Raw genomic sequence first — 13,771 nt, forward strand, 5'->3', positions numbered from 1 at the left:
GTTCAGGTCATTCAATTGTTCATTTGAAGTCATAACAAACTTTACGTCGTAAAGTCTAACTAATGTCGTTCATAATGCGAAGTGAACAGATTCATTTGTTTGACCTTTCCTGTACGTTGTTGCTTGATTAGTTAATCAGGAGTAAAACAACATAACGAAAATAATATCATAACAGTGCTTTAGATCAAGAGTTGAAAAACATTGTTGAGAGAGTTCAATTGACTTGATAAAATGAGAACAGCGGTTTGCGCGATTGGAAATCATAACACCGAAAAACACCGGAGAACCCCAGTTAGATCAGGCACCTTATGTGAGAGCTATTTGGAGTACTTCTTGTGCGGTTGTGATAGAGAGTAGTAGCTCTTTATTTGCGAATTTGGTTACAAAAATAAAGTTGTGAACCATCTTTTATAATTAAACTCCGGTTGAATTTTGATTTAATTTTGTGATCCTTTACATTTCTTGTTCATGTATTTAATGTTATTTGACTCCGCCAATCAGTTCATTATTCCAATTAGAGTTTCTTACAGCCAACAAGAGCAGATTGGGGACAAAAGAACCTGTCAAAGCTACCCTTTCAATTTGTTAGAGTTTTGGGCGGTAGTCGGTCCTCAGCTAGTCAGCCTAAGCAAAGTACAAAATTCTACAGTGGCGCTTCTGGGTGGGCTCTCAAGACTTCGAGACAGTTGGAGTGGGTTGACGGCTGTGGTGATTATAGTTGGACGTTGGAGTTTGCAAGTGCGAACAACAAGATAGTGAAGGAGAATTGGCTTGTGCGATGACGAGTGGCGAAGAAAAAAACCCGTGGACAAAATCAAGCTCGAGCTTGACTGAGAGGGAAAGAGAGAGTGCGAGTGTGCAGAGCAGTTTTCAGTGGAGTTGGAGCTCGACTGGACTGTTAGTATTGTTCTCGCTAAGTTTTTCTTGAGAATAGAAGATTGAGAGAGTGAGATTTGACTGATTCAAGAGCGTAAGTTGCGTGAGGCAACTTACGCAAGTTAGAGCAGAGAATTGAGTAAAATATCGGGCCTTGGAACAAGAAGTTGGTAAGCTGCTACTTGGCAAGTGACAGCCGCGAGTGTGAGGCTAGCAAGAGTAGAGTAGAGTATATATATATATATATATATATATATATATATATATATATATACCTATATATACACACATATATATATATATATATATATATATATATATATATAGAGAGAGAGAGAGAGAGAGCGAGGGAGAGAGAGAGAGAGAGAGAATTCGCACAGGTTCAATCTGTCCTTCAAATTGGAGGAGCACAAGTTAGAGAGTTAGGGAGTTAGAGAAAGCACAACTCTGAGGCAGATATTAAGGAGAAGTTTGCAAAGTAGGCCACTGGCGGTTCAACCGCAGCAGGATGCTAGTGTAGAGTGGCAAATCAGAATAGGTCAGCTTAGAGGAACATTACTTTCTGATAATAGTGCAGGAATAGGGCTTCTTCTCAGAAAGAGAAGACTCTTAGACAGAGTGCAAAGAGTTAGAGCTGAGGAACAACACTAACAAGTAGAGGAAAAAAGATATCTGTAATGATTTGGTAAACATGGATTGGAGTGATTTCCCTTTTGTAGATTTTTTTCCGTCGGAAAGGTTTCCGAAGTGGGAAGACTGTAGGATGTACTACCTTGACGTTGTTGACTTGTTACAAATGAGTTAGGATCAAGCTATGGCGTCAATGCTTTATCTATTGAGAGGGCGGGCGTTGCAAGCCGTTTTGGATTTGCCTTTCAGACTCTGATTGTCAAAAACCAGTGAAGTGGTAATTTCGTTAGGACAATACTTTGGCATCATGGAGAAGAGGCTATCTTTAAGTAGGGAAGAGAACTGTGATCGTACGCACAGTAATATATGTAGGGGAAGAAGTGTAATAGAATAAAGACTGGAAAGTGAGAGTGGTAAAACAGAAGGTAGGATAAAAGACTCCCTAAGCGACAACTCAGAGGAAAATTTTGTGCTTCGTGACAGATTTGCTACAGTTGAGTTAGGGGCAAGCAGCACAATTAAGTCTGAGTATATTGGGAGAAGTAAATATGGACGAGCAAGTAGGTACTAAGTATCGGTACGATCATAAAACCGGACAGAAAAAGTTTGTGGACCCTAGTGATTGGCTCGTGACAAATATTGATTCTACAGTGTTCGAAAAACAGTCAATTAAAAATTTTGATGACGAAGCGTGTCGAGGAAGAGAAAATGTTTGTAATAGAGTTAAATGCAAAGGTTTGATGAAGAAAAAGAATTGGGGGATAAAGAGTTACAGTCACAAGCTGAAAAGAAAGTGGAGGAAAAGCAGCGCCGTGAGACGCTAACACAGGTTAATATAGAGGGCAGGGAACTGAGAAGACGACAAGAGGAGAGTAGGGAAAAAATTTTGTCAAAGTTGGAGAATGTAATCACACCTGAGATGACAGTCTCTTCATGAGCGGTTTGGACTCTATGGGCAGTGAGAATGAGGAAACTGAGCTTCACCCTGAGTTCTGTGGATGTACTCAAGAGACAAGCCTTAAGGATGTACCTCTCATAGCACCTGATTTTTTGTCTCTGGTAGGAGGCGGTGAAGTTGATATGAGAGAGATCAAGTCCATTCAACGAAATTTCCAGAATGCCTAGCTGAGGAGAATTTTAGAGCCAATTTGAATGAACAGATTGGCATTGTAGTTGAAGAAGTCGCATGCATAGTTGACAACGGGGTTGTGTCTGTAGTAGAGATGAAGAGGAGTCATTTCGAAACGAAAATAAAATCAGTGAGAAGAGTAATGGTCCGGTTTGTCCCGCAAGCGTTAACTGTGGACCCTGGCAATGTACCAACACACAAACAATTGGATTGGAGAAATTTCTAGACAGTTGGTTTGAGTTACAAACGGGGTGGCTTACGAGCGAGACTGCCAAAACTGTGTGCAGTTATTAATCCACTGGTGGATCTTAAAATTCAAGAGTTTGAGTTGGAGGAGGTAATTAGTACATGGGCAGTTATTCATTTTGAAAGTAGCAGGGGCATAATCCAGACACTCCGAGGTGAAGATGGTCAAGGTAGGTCTCAAGTGTTTTCGAGGAATTATGAAGCATACCCGTACTAGGATACAGCAAAAATTTTTGATTTGGTCGGAACAGACACGTCAACTGCTGAGTGGGAAGAGGTCTGTGACAATTGAACCTCACTCAAAAGAAGAAGAGCAACTCGAAGCGATTTCGAGGGTTTCCGAAGATATTGTGTTTTGGGAGACAGTTGAGGTGTTCACAGTAACAAAGCCGATAAATGAGAAAACTCCTCGGATTTGCAAGCTTGGCAACTGCACGTTGAAAGAGCAGCTCACGCACGGAACCAATAACCAATTACAGAAGCGACCTCAATTGCTATCGATGGCGAGAGTCGGAACTTTTCAAGGAGTGTTTGAACATAAGGCACCAGCAATCAGGAGGGAATTGGAAGTTGGGGCATGCTTCGTTAGTTGTTTCAAGCGAGGAGAACTCTAGAGCTTTTGACGAGTTTAAAACAGTTGATATAGGGAAAAGCTCCAAATATTATGCAGAGCTTGTGATACCATTGTGATGTGGGAGGCTACATCAGATTTCCTCCAGGTTAATGCCGTCATCGCGTCGGTTGTTGAGTTGGCCAGCAATTTTCTTAGCTTCAGTGAAGTGCTAATCGATATTAGTCAAATCCAATGTGAGGAGGAGGAAAGAAGTTGCGACGTCACGTATAAGCAAGGTGGTTTGCAGGTTAATAATCAGCCGTTAGTTTTCAAGGCATCGGTTAAAAGAATTTTCAGCTTTTTAGAGTTCTGGATTGTTCTGATGTTAACTTTCATGAAGTGTTCTCGGGAGATGAAAATTGTCAACGATTATCTGACTTTAGCTGTAGCACCGAATTTGCGGATCAGACAGGATTGTCCTCCAGTGAATAAAGTTGTAGAGGAGAATAAGTTACAACTTGAGGAGGAAAATGATGTGAGCGAGAGCAGTCAAGTAGCAACAGATGTTGTTTCAGCAGATGCTATCCAATCAATAGTTCTAAGTGAGCGAACGAAACTTTCGGTGTTTGTCCCTTGTAGCAGCAAATCATTGAGATGCAGTTGTGACTTTCAACACTCAGGCTTAAACAAACGCACATCCGAGGTTAGGACTAGGTTACTAGACGGTAATCAGGAAAAAAGTTCCTCTGGGTGACTAAATGTGAAAAAGAAGCGGCGATTGAGGTAGAAAACGTACGTGAGACAGAGAAAATGAGTAACGATTTGCACGGTGGGAGACGGATAAAAAGAAATCAATTCATGCTAAGTAAGCGCAAAGAAAAGAGCTTTGGTGGATTGTATTTACAGCGGTATATCAGAAAGTTGGGACAGTTGCGTGAGCAAAAACAAGAAGGCTCACCAGACGCAATTAGATTGACAGAACTATTAGGTTTTAGCAGAATGAGTGATTTTGAGGATGAGAACAGTCCTAATGACTTGAGTGGTAATGAACTCTGTGTAAATATAACCAAGTACTCAGCTTTTTGGCTCGTGCTTGCGAGTAAATTCGAAGGTCTCTTAGAAGAGTTGCAGTTCGTCGAGGAACTTTCCCGAGAGAAAATTGAAGGCAGACGTTGGGAGTCTCACCTGATTTCTGGAACTGAGGAGACAGAGGAAAATGAACGAGGCCAGGAGAGAAGAGCCAAAGACGACGCAATCTTGATAATAGAAAGAGACATTTTCATCCAGTGGTTTTAATTGGGAGCGGCGTTTAACTGTGTAAGTCAGGGCCAAGGCCATTCAGAAGAATGTTATCGTTTTTCTTTGGGGTCTCCAAACGACTTGGGAAGCAGTAGCGAGAAGGTTGATTCTATGCCTATTGTGTGGTCCCCACCTGTTGATAGCAAAAATGATGTAGTCCACAACAGAAGTGGGGAATCTCATTCAGTAGTCGAATGGCATCATGCTTCGATGGGCGATGTCCACAGCAGAAATGAGGAGTTCTGCCAAAGAGGTTTCTGTTTCAACGGTTGTCGAGATTCGATGTCACAAGAGACAATGTGGCTTCAGACTATTTGGAAGGAGAGGTGGAGCAGGGTGAAGCTGATGAGGAGATTGTGCTGGAGGAGGAGACCTCCATATGAGAGGTGGCGGTCCAATGAGGAGATGGGAGGACATCCCTTCAAGCATCGAAGGAAGAAAGATTTTGAAAAAGTACAGTCGGTTTCATAATCTTCAGCGCGATAGCTTCTTCTTATATTTGTATCTAATCATTTGTTTCAAATGTTAGGTTCTACGTCTGACCATTGTTTGGTAGAGTGCTAAAGTTATTCCAAAAAATAGTGAATGGTGTTAATTTTGTTAATGTGTCGAAATAATTGCTTGATATTGTCAGCCAAACAGTAACTGGTAGAGGATGCATGAAGTATCAGTTGTTAAAGACATAAACTTGGTTTGTGAATATTACGTAGAGCTCAATAGTTGCACAAATTATAATATCAATCTCGTGATGCGCTTAGATAGGTGAGTCGAACCAATTTAAGTGAAATGATGTTTACTAAATTGTTCAATTAGAATTTTGGGTGAGATGGCCGGGAATAATGATGACAAGGTTCGATGGTTCGACTAACCAGTTATTGTGTATATAAAACGTGACAAAAAGTGGCATTGCGCTTCCTTTTTATTAATCGTAATATATGTTGTATCTATAAACAGAGACAAGTTTTTAATTTGCGTAATCTTTCTAGTAGTTTTAGCCATAATTGTTCATTTGAACTCAATTGCTGTAAATTTGATAAACGTTCTAGAATAATACGTTGATGTACTATTAATATTCTCTTGTAGATGGCGATGGTACACAAATTGTTCTACTAGACCTAGTTTAGGTGAAGAAGTGTGTTGTGATGCGTTGTGGAACTAATAAAAAAAACGTAAGGTATGCATGAAGCGAAACCTACTGATAAGGGCGACTAGATGTATCAACAAGACAACCAGAACATTTTCAAGATTAGGGTTGGTTAAGATTTAGGTCAAATGCTAATTTTAGGAATTATTTGGGCGAATAATAGTCTAGAAGGGAGGAGTGTAGAATTTGGGGAATGCTACTTTTATCACCAAAGTTTCGCGTTTGAAATTGATAGAACTTGAGGTTTAAAAATCGGTTTCCTACAAATTGTTAGTAAGACTGTTGGCTTGCGATTCAAAACCGTTGGTCAAACCAGACAATTCTGTAACAAAAACGAGTGATTTTGGAAGTTGAAGGTGTGCAAAATTGATTTTCTGAGGGGGACCGGATTTAATAAACAAATAGTTGTCGTCAGGTTTTTAACGCGGCAAGTTCCATCGTTGACACTTTTGAAGCATCAGATTTATAGATACCGTGGGGAAAATTTAAACTTCCAAATAAGGATAATTCTTGAGTTCATAGTTTGACCGATTGATTAATTGGTAGCGCCATAAGTCTGATACTGCTTTTTTTTAATTTGAATAGCTTGAGTAGATGTCAGCAACGTATGAGGAAGGCGTTCAAGTTATTCAATTGTTCATTTGAAGTCATAAAAAACTTGACGTAAGAAAAAATTAACTTCTGTGGTTCATAATTCGAAGTGAACAAATTCTTTTGTTTGACTTTTTTCGTACGTTGTTGCCTGATTAGTTAATAAGGATTAAAACAACATTACCATAACAGTAGCATAACAGTGCTGTAGCTGAGGAGTTGACTTGTAGAGAAATTGTAATAACGAAAACATTGTTGAGAGAGTTGGATTGACTTGATAAATTCAGAAAACGGGTTTACGCGATTGGAAGTCACAACACCGAAACAAACGGGAGAACTGCAGTTAGATCAAGCAGTTTAATTGAGAGCTATTTGGAGTACTTCTTGTATTGTTGTTAAAGAGAATAGTAGCTTTTTAGTTGCAATATTGGTTATTATTATCTTTAATAAAAAAAAATCTGGTTAAATTTTAATTTAACTTTGTGATCCTTCACATTACTTGTTCAGGTATTTAATGTTATTTGACTAAACGAATCAGTTCATTATTCCAATTAGAGTTTCTTAACACCAACAAGAGTAGCGTGGGGACAAAAGAACCATCCAATAGAGGTCTAAGAGCCATCAAAACTCTCCTTTCAATTTGTTAGAGTTTTGGGCGGTAGTCTGTCCCCAGTTAGTCGGCCTGAGCAAAGTAAAAAATTCTAAAGTGTAGAATTTGGAAAGAGAGATGGAGCAGGCTGAAGATGTAGATTTCACAAACTGGATCACTAGAATTTTGTTATTTGCTCAGGCTGACTAGCTGGGGACCGACTACCGCCCAAAACTCGAACAAGTTAAAAGTGGTGTTTTTATGGCTCTCAGACTTGTATTCGGGGGTCTCTTTGTCACCACGCTGCTCTTATCGTCTGTAAAAAATTCTAATCGGAATAATGAAATGATTTGCGTTTTTAAAAATCATTAAATACATGAACAAGAAATGTAAAGGATCACAAAAATAAATCAAAATTCAACCAGATTTTCATTATGAAAGATAGTTCACAACCATAACTTTGTAACCAAATTCTAAGCTACAGTTCTGTTATGGTACTGTTTTGGTAATGTTGTTGTTCTACTCCTTAGTAACTAATCCAGCACCAACGTACAAGAACTTTCAAGCAAAAAAATCTAAAATCTGTTCACTTCGCATTATGGCCCACATTATTTATGCTTTTCTTACGTAAAGTCTTTTATGAGTTCAATTGAACAAATGAATGACCTGAACGCTTTCTTTATGCGTTGCTGACTTCTACTCAAGCAAATCAAACTTAAACAAAAGCAGTATCAGACTTATGACGCTACCAATTAATCAATCGGTCAGACGATGACCTCAAGAATTATCCTTATTTGGAAATTTAAAGACCCCCACGGTATCTATAAAACAGATTCCCCAAAAGCGTCAACGATGGAACTTGCCCCGTCGTATGTACTAACTCCCTACCAAGTTTGACCACACTGAGGTTAATACCTGACGACAACTAATTGTTTATTTAATCCGTTCCCCCTCAGAAAATCAATTTTGCTCCCATTCAATTTCTAAAATCCCTCGTTTTTGTTCCTTAAATGTCGGGTTTGACAAATGGTTTTGAATAGCAAGCCAACAGTTTTACTAACAATTTGTAGGAAACCGATTTTTGAAACTCAAGTTCTATCATTTTCAATTGCAAAACTTTTGTAATAAAAGTAGGGTTTCCCAATTTCTACAACGGGACTCAGCTCCTCAAAGAGCCATGCCCCGGATGCGCAATGAATCTCAAATCTTAGGGATATTATGGGTTGGAACTTTTCCTCTAAAGTCCGATAACTATATACTCTGGCTTTGGCCATCCCGGCTTGAGAAAATTTCCAAAAGTTATGCAAGAAATGCGCGCAAAACCTTTATTACATAATAATGCGCTGAAATGCGCCCAAACTTATTTAAAAAAATGCGCACAAATGAGCTGAATTTTCAAGTTCCAGCACATTTCAGCGGATTGTTTTGTGAGGTTGTTGTATTGAATTTTTTTGAGTTAGTGTGCCAGGGCTGATGAGACGAGGTGGTAGCCTGTCATGATCATTGGCAACAATTAACTCAACCATGTCCTAGTTCTGATCTCATGAAAGACCATAGTTTGCCAAAAAAGGCTATCCTGTGTGTTGGCTAAAAATACATATATCGAATACATACAACTGTTGAGGCTGATTACTCTCTCAAGCCTAATAATCTGTACGCCTGATTCCATGGTTTTGTATCTCAAAAAGCACAATAGATATTGCGATAAATTGTTATAGTGTCACTTTCAAAAACCACACACAAAGGTAGATATGCAAAAATAATATTAGCAACGTCAACAAAATCGTGGGCCTTGTTTTTTTACTCTATACCATATTATAATGAATTTGTGGACTGAAAAACTGATGTTTCTCTGTAAATAAAATCTCTGACTCGCCAATACTGATAACGAAATCTAAGTAAGTACATACAGAATGACTTAAAAGCAAATGAAGAGCTTCTAAAAAGTATTTCGGAATTAATTATCAATTTTCGGAGTTAATTTTTTGTCCCCTATCCTAATTGCCGACAACATTGGCTGCCATGATTTATTTTGGGAAAACACGCAATTTATGTTAGAAGAGACGCCAGTTTCAGAACTGATTGGTTGTAGTTGACAGTGATAAATTCACGGTTGTTGAACGGATTGTATCTCAGAGCCGGGGAAAATTTCAAAAACCCGAGCCTTTGTGTAGCTTTTTCAAGGAATCGCAAATCAGTCGGAAACTTTGCCAATTTTCACTTTTTTTGCTGTCAGTAAACTCTTGTTGATTAACAGCAGAAATGTCAGAGAGAGACAATTTTGTTTTGTCGAAGAACGAGTTCCAGGATTCCATAGCGCTAAGATACGGTTTACCCCTAACGAACCTCCCTGTGAAATGTGACGACTGTGGTGAAGATTTCCATGTTCAGCATGCCCTAATCTGCAAAAAAGGAGGCCTGATTACACAAAGGCATAAAGAAATTAGAGATTTATTGGGAGATATCGTGCCTTGGACTTAAACTCAAAAATAGCCAGTAATTCGCGAACATTCAGAGAATCAGAAAGCATTAAGAGCCGATCTTCTCATAAGAAGTGTCTGGAGCCCGCAAGAAACTGCCTCGTTTGATATTCGTGTCAAAGACACTGAGGCAAAATCTTACAGCAACAAAAAACCAGAGGATGTGTTGGAAAGCTGCGCTGACGAAAAAAGAAAAAAATACTCCGAGGCTTGCCAGGAAAAGCATATAGCGTTCACTCCGTTAATTTTCAGTGTTGACGGCATGATGGCCAGAGAGAGCAAAATTTTTCTCAGAAGACTGGCGGACAGACTCGCTTCTAAGCGGGACAAACCCTACAGCATTATCATGAACTGGGTCAAACTGAGATTGAATTTTGCCATCTTAAGGGCTTCAAATCTGTGCATCAGAGGAACTAGATCTAAATGGAGATCGTTTCGCTATGAAGATGGAACCTTTATACCTTGAAGAAGTATGTTGACGTTGCAGTTGTAATCGGATAAAAGTTATCAAATATTTATCACGAAATTTCAGAGGGCAGCGTTCTTTTAGACTAAATGTCTACTGGCATGGATTCAAAAATCTATTTTATAAGTCACCCAAACAGCAGGGACAACAAATTTTAACGCCAATTATTAGCGCTCTGATGTTTTGTCACCCAATGAGTGGGGGCATCAACCTAAAATCAAACTGACGATGGTGCGAGCAACTTCAAATGTGCTCAATTTGAAAAGGTCATCAACCCGAAAAACTACATAATGTATCCAGAAGAAAGCCCTCTAGCTAAGTTAATGCCTAAGATCACAAGTTTTCGTTCTTACCTGATCTAAGTGGGGAGAACAAAAGCATATTGTAAGAGGCCTATTTCTTGTGAAGAAAAAGAAACGGACTGCTGATATTAGATTAAATAAACTGGTAATCTGTTGTGTTGATGACAATATCATGTTAACCAAGTTAATTGTCAATTGATTTTTGTTTTGTTTAGTTCTCCTGTTTGATTTGGGCTGACCAATTCATCTGGACCATATCAAGTCGGCATAATTTTGCACTTTAAAAATTTCGCATATCATCGTATCTCGAACCATTCGGATTAAACGGAAAGGCAATACTCGACCCACCTAGCAGCAACCGATTAGACGTGAGCGTTTTTTAATCTTCTGGATCACTGCTAATTGCAGTTGATGGTCTAGGAGTACAGAGTTTGCTCGAATAAGCACATTTTGCAAATACAAACATTGTGCGACCTGGTTTTTCCACTAAGAGCAGCGCTAATAGCTCTTTTACAGCTTCTTACTAGTCTTCCCATAATCATATGAGTTAATGTGACTATTGAGTTTTTAATATAGTAGATCTCGTTCGGTAACGGATGCTCTGCGACGTGTTATTTAATCCAACGTTTCTTTAATCGATTAACCTCGTTCGTAGCTCCGAGATTTGAGCATCCATTTTTATTACACAGAAAAACTCCTGTTCGATGAGTTGAGACAACCTCCTTCAGGCTCTGTTTAAATTGTTCCTTGACAATGAGCGTAGTTGCGTTTTTATTTTGAACGTAAGACAAAGGGAACAGTTTTGAACAAAAAAATTCCAAGTTGCTGCACCAGTTGCAGTCTATGACTTGAGGATCTAAAAATGATTTTTCCAGCAAAGCACACTGAGCCGATAATAGAATCTGACGAAAGGTAGCCAGTGTTTTCTTTATCGTGTTAGAACTTACGTTTACTGGGAAGAAAACTTTCACACAAGTAGCAGCTCTCTAGCTCAGCCTTCAAAAGTGGTTAATTACTCTCCGCTTCATCCCCTGTTCCACTATTGTCCTAGCCACCTTCCAACGGCTTTGAGAAGAATTTGCATACGCAATTTGAAGGGAGCGAAATCATCCATAGCAAATTGAGGCACGATAAAAAAAAATTCGGCAAAAATCAGAAAACTTTTGAAATATTAGCTATGAAAAAAATTTGAGTCATTAGCAAACAATAATTGAAGTGATGTGTGATCAGATGGTGTAAAATGAAAAAAAAATGCAAAAAAATAGTAAATGAATACCCGGAAAACGCAAAATTTCACGACGAATTTTAAAATAATTGGGGTCTCAAAATAATGAAAAACACCAACTATAAATCCAAAAAACTATTTAGATTCATTTATGACTCATTATCATTCACAAACAATAAAAAATGTCATTAATACGCCCAAGAGAAAATAAAAACCACAAAACTGGGCCGGACAAAATGAGACATTATTTGAAAACATCTGATAACAAACCCAATGAGAGCAGTCCTTTTCTTAAAACAAACAATACATTCTTATAAACCAAAAAATTGCCCTTTGGCGAAATCAAAAACGACTTATCCATTGAAACTTATACAAACTTACTCGCTTTTCGCTGCATTTTTCGACTCCACACTGATTTGCCTTTTCACTGTCATCAAAATGTCGCAAAAAATGTGCTTAAGAATCAAAGTCTCAGGAATCCAAAATTAACTCGAATAGAAGATTAATTAAAGCCCTAGCCAAACTCTGAGCCAAAACATGAATTAGATCCACTTAATCCTCCTTAGCATTAACTATCAATGAAAACTGTCATCATTGAGACCAAGTGATAGCAAAAAACTACACAACTGGGCCAGACCAAGATTTTTTGAAACGGTTGAGACAAATAGTTTAGACCTTTAGATATTGATTTTATCTCACGGTTTTTAATACACCTCATAGAGAGCCAATGAGACCAGCCACTAAAGAGATTAGAAAAAGGACAACAAAAAAAATAAAGTCGAGCAAAACAAAGAATCATTGAAACAAACAGTGTCTCATTCATTACATTAACAGTGTCTAATTAAATCATTACATTAACTGCCCTGTAGCGAAATCAAAAAAGACCTATGCATTTTTAGAAAACATGTATAAACTTTTGAAAAAATTAATTTAAAAAAACAGGAGACAGCAGAGATAGAGGAATTGAATGTCAAAATGCCGCACGTCAAAAAAATTGCTTACAAAAACCGAAAATTGCTCCAAACACGAATTTCTCACTCAACTTTAAAAATAATTTGAAAAAGTTTCTCTTCCAAATTACTTTCATTTTTGCTCCGTTTTTCGACTCCGTTCTGATTTGACTTCTCGCTGTCAAGAAAAAGTCGCAAAAAATCGTTCTTCAAAAGTCGCAAAAAATCGTTCTCAAAAAATGTTCTTTAAAAAACTCATCCGAAGTCTCGGAAATCGACTAAAATGAAAGATTAACTTAAGCCCAAGCCAAACACTAAGTGAACTACATTCAGCATTTAGTTCATTGTATCATTCAATTTGAGACGAAGTAGACAAATTATATTTTGAAGGGGAAAGCAAAATAAGATAGTTGTTGGAAATGTTTCACAAGTTGCAACTCTAACAACTTCTTCCTATCCGACGTTTTTTAGGGTTAGTTTAAAATGCTAATTAGAATTTATGTGAATACTCCTTACGACAGATAGCAAGTAGATTTCGCAAATTTTTAAGGGCTATCCAAGACCCCACATAGGGCAGCAAACATCGCTTAGGGTCAAACAACTCCTAGGGATTATGACTTGGTCACAGGGTTTTATGGGTTTATGCTGTTCCTTTTAAATTTTAACGAGGTATGTGAGAAACCGACAGCGAGAAACTATTAGCTATTCAGAAGTGAACTGGATGAGTGAACGGCCAACGAAGGGGGGTCTTTGGCCAACGGTGGGGGACCTTTGGCTCCAAATTTTCTCACACCTACGTTTATCGCTCTCTCACGAAAGAGCGGCGTGCTCAAAAAGTTACTCGCCCTACTGTTTGCTCTTCAATGCGTTTAACTGTTTAAAACGCAGTTTGCACGTGTGACGTTGACTTTTGCTACCTGTTTTAACAACACTCCAAAAAGTTTTTCAACAAAAAAAAGACAAGTTACTAATGCTCTTCATCGAGGCATCAATAAAACAGGGCACCAATAAAATCCAAAGTATTTATGTAGAAAAACCGCATTCTTCGAGCCCTAGAAAGATAAAAAAATAACTCTGCTTCGAGTCATAAAAAGACACAGCCCCAATACAATTTAGGTTTTTCAACTTTACAAAATGATGGCCACTATAATAGCCGGTTGAAAAGATGAGGGTGCTATTAAAAAGCCTATTTGGGCATATATACTCATTGGTATTAAGCAGAAGCTACAATTACTGAGGTTTTTATGGGGAACAACTCGTTGAGGCGTTGCATTCCGGAGTATTCTCAGTG

This window comes from Convolutriloba macropyga, chromosome 4 (assembly GCF_964194025.1).
Source record: "Convolutriloba macropyga chromosome 4, txConMacr16.3, whole genome shotgun sequence".
Lineage (NCBI taxonomy): Eukaryota > Metazoa > Xenacoelomorpha > Acoela > Convolutidae > Convolutriloba > Convolutriloba macropyga.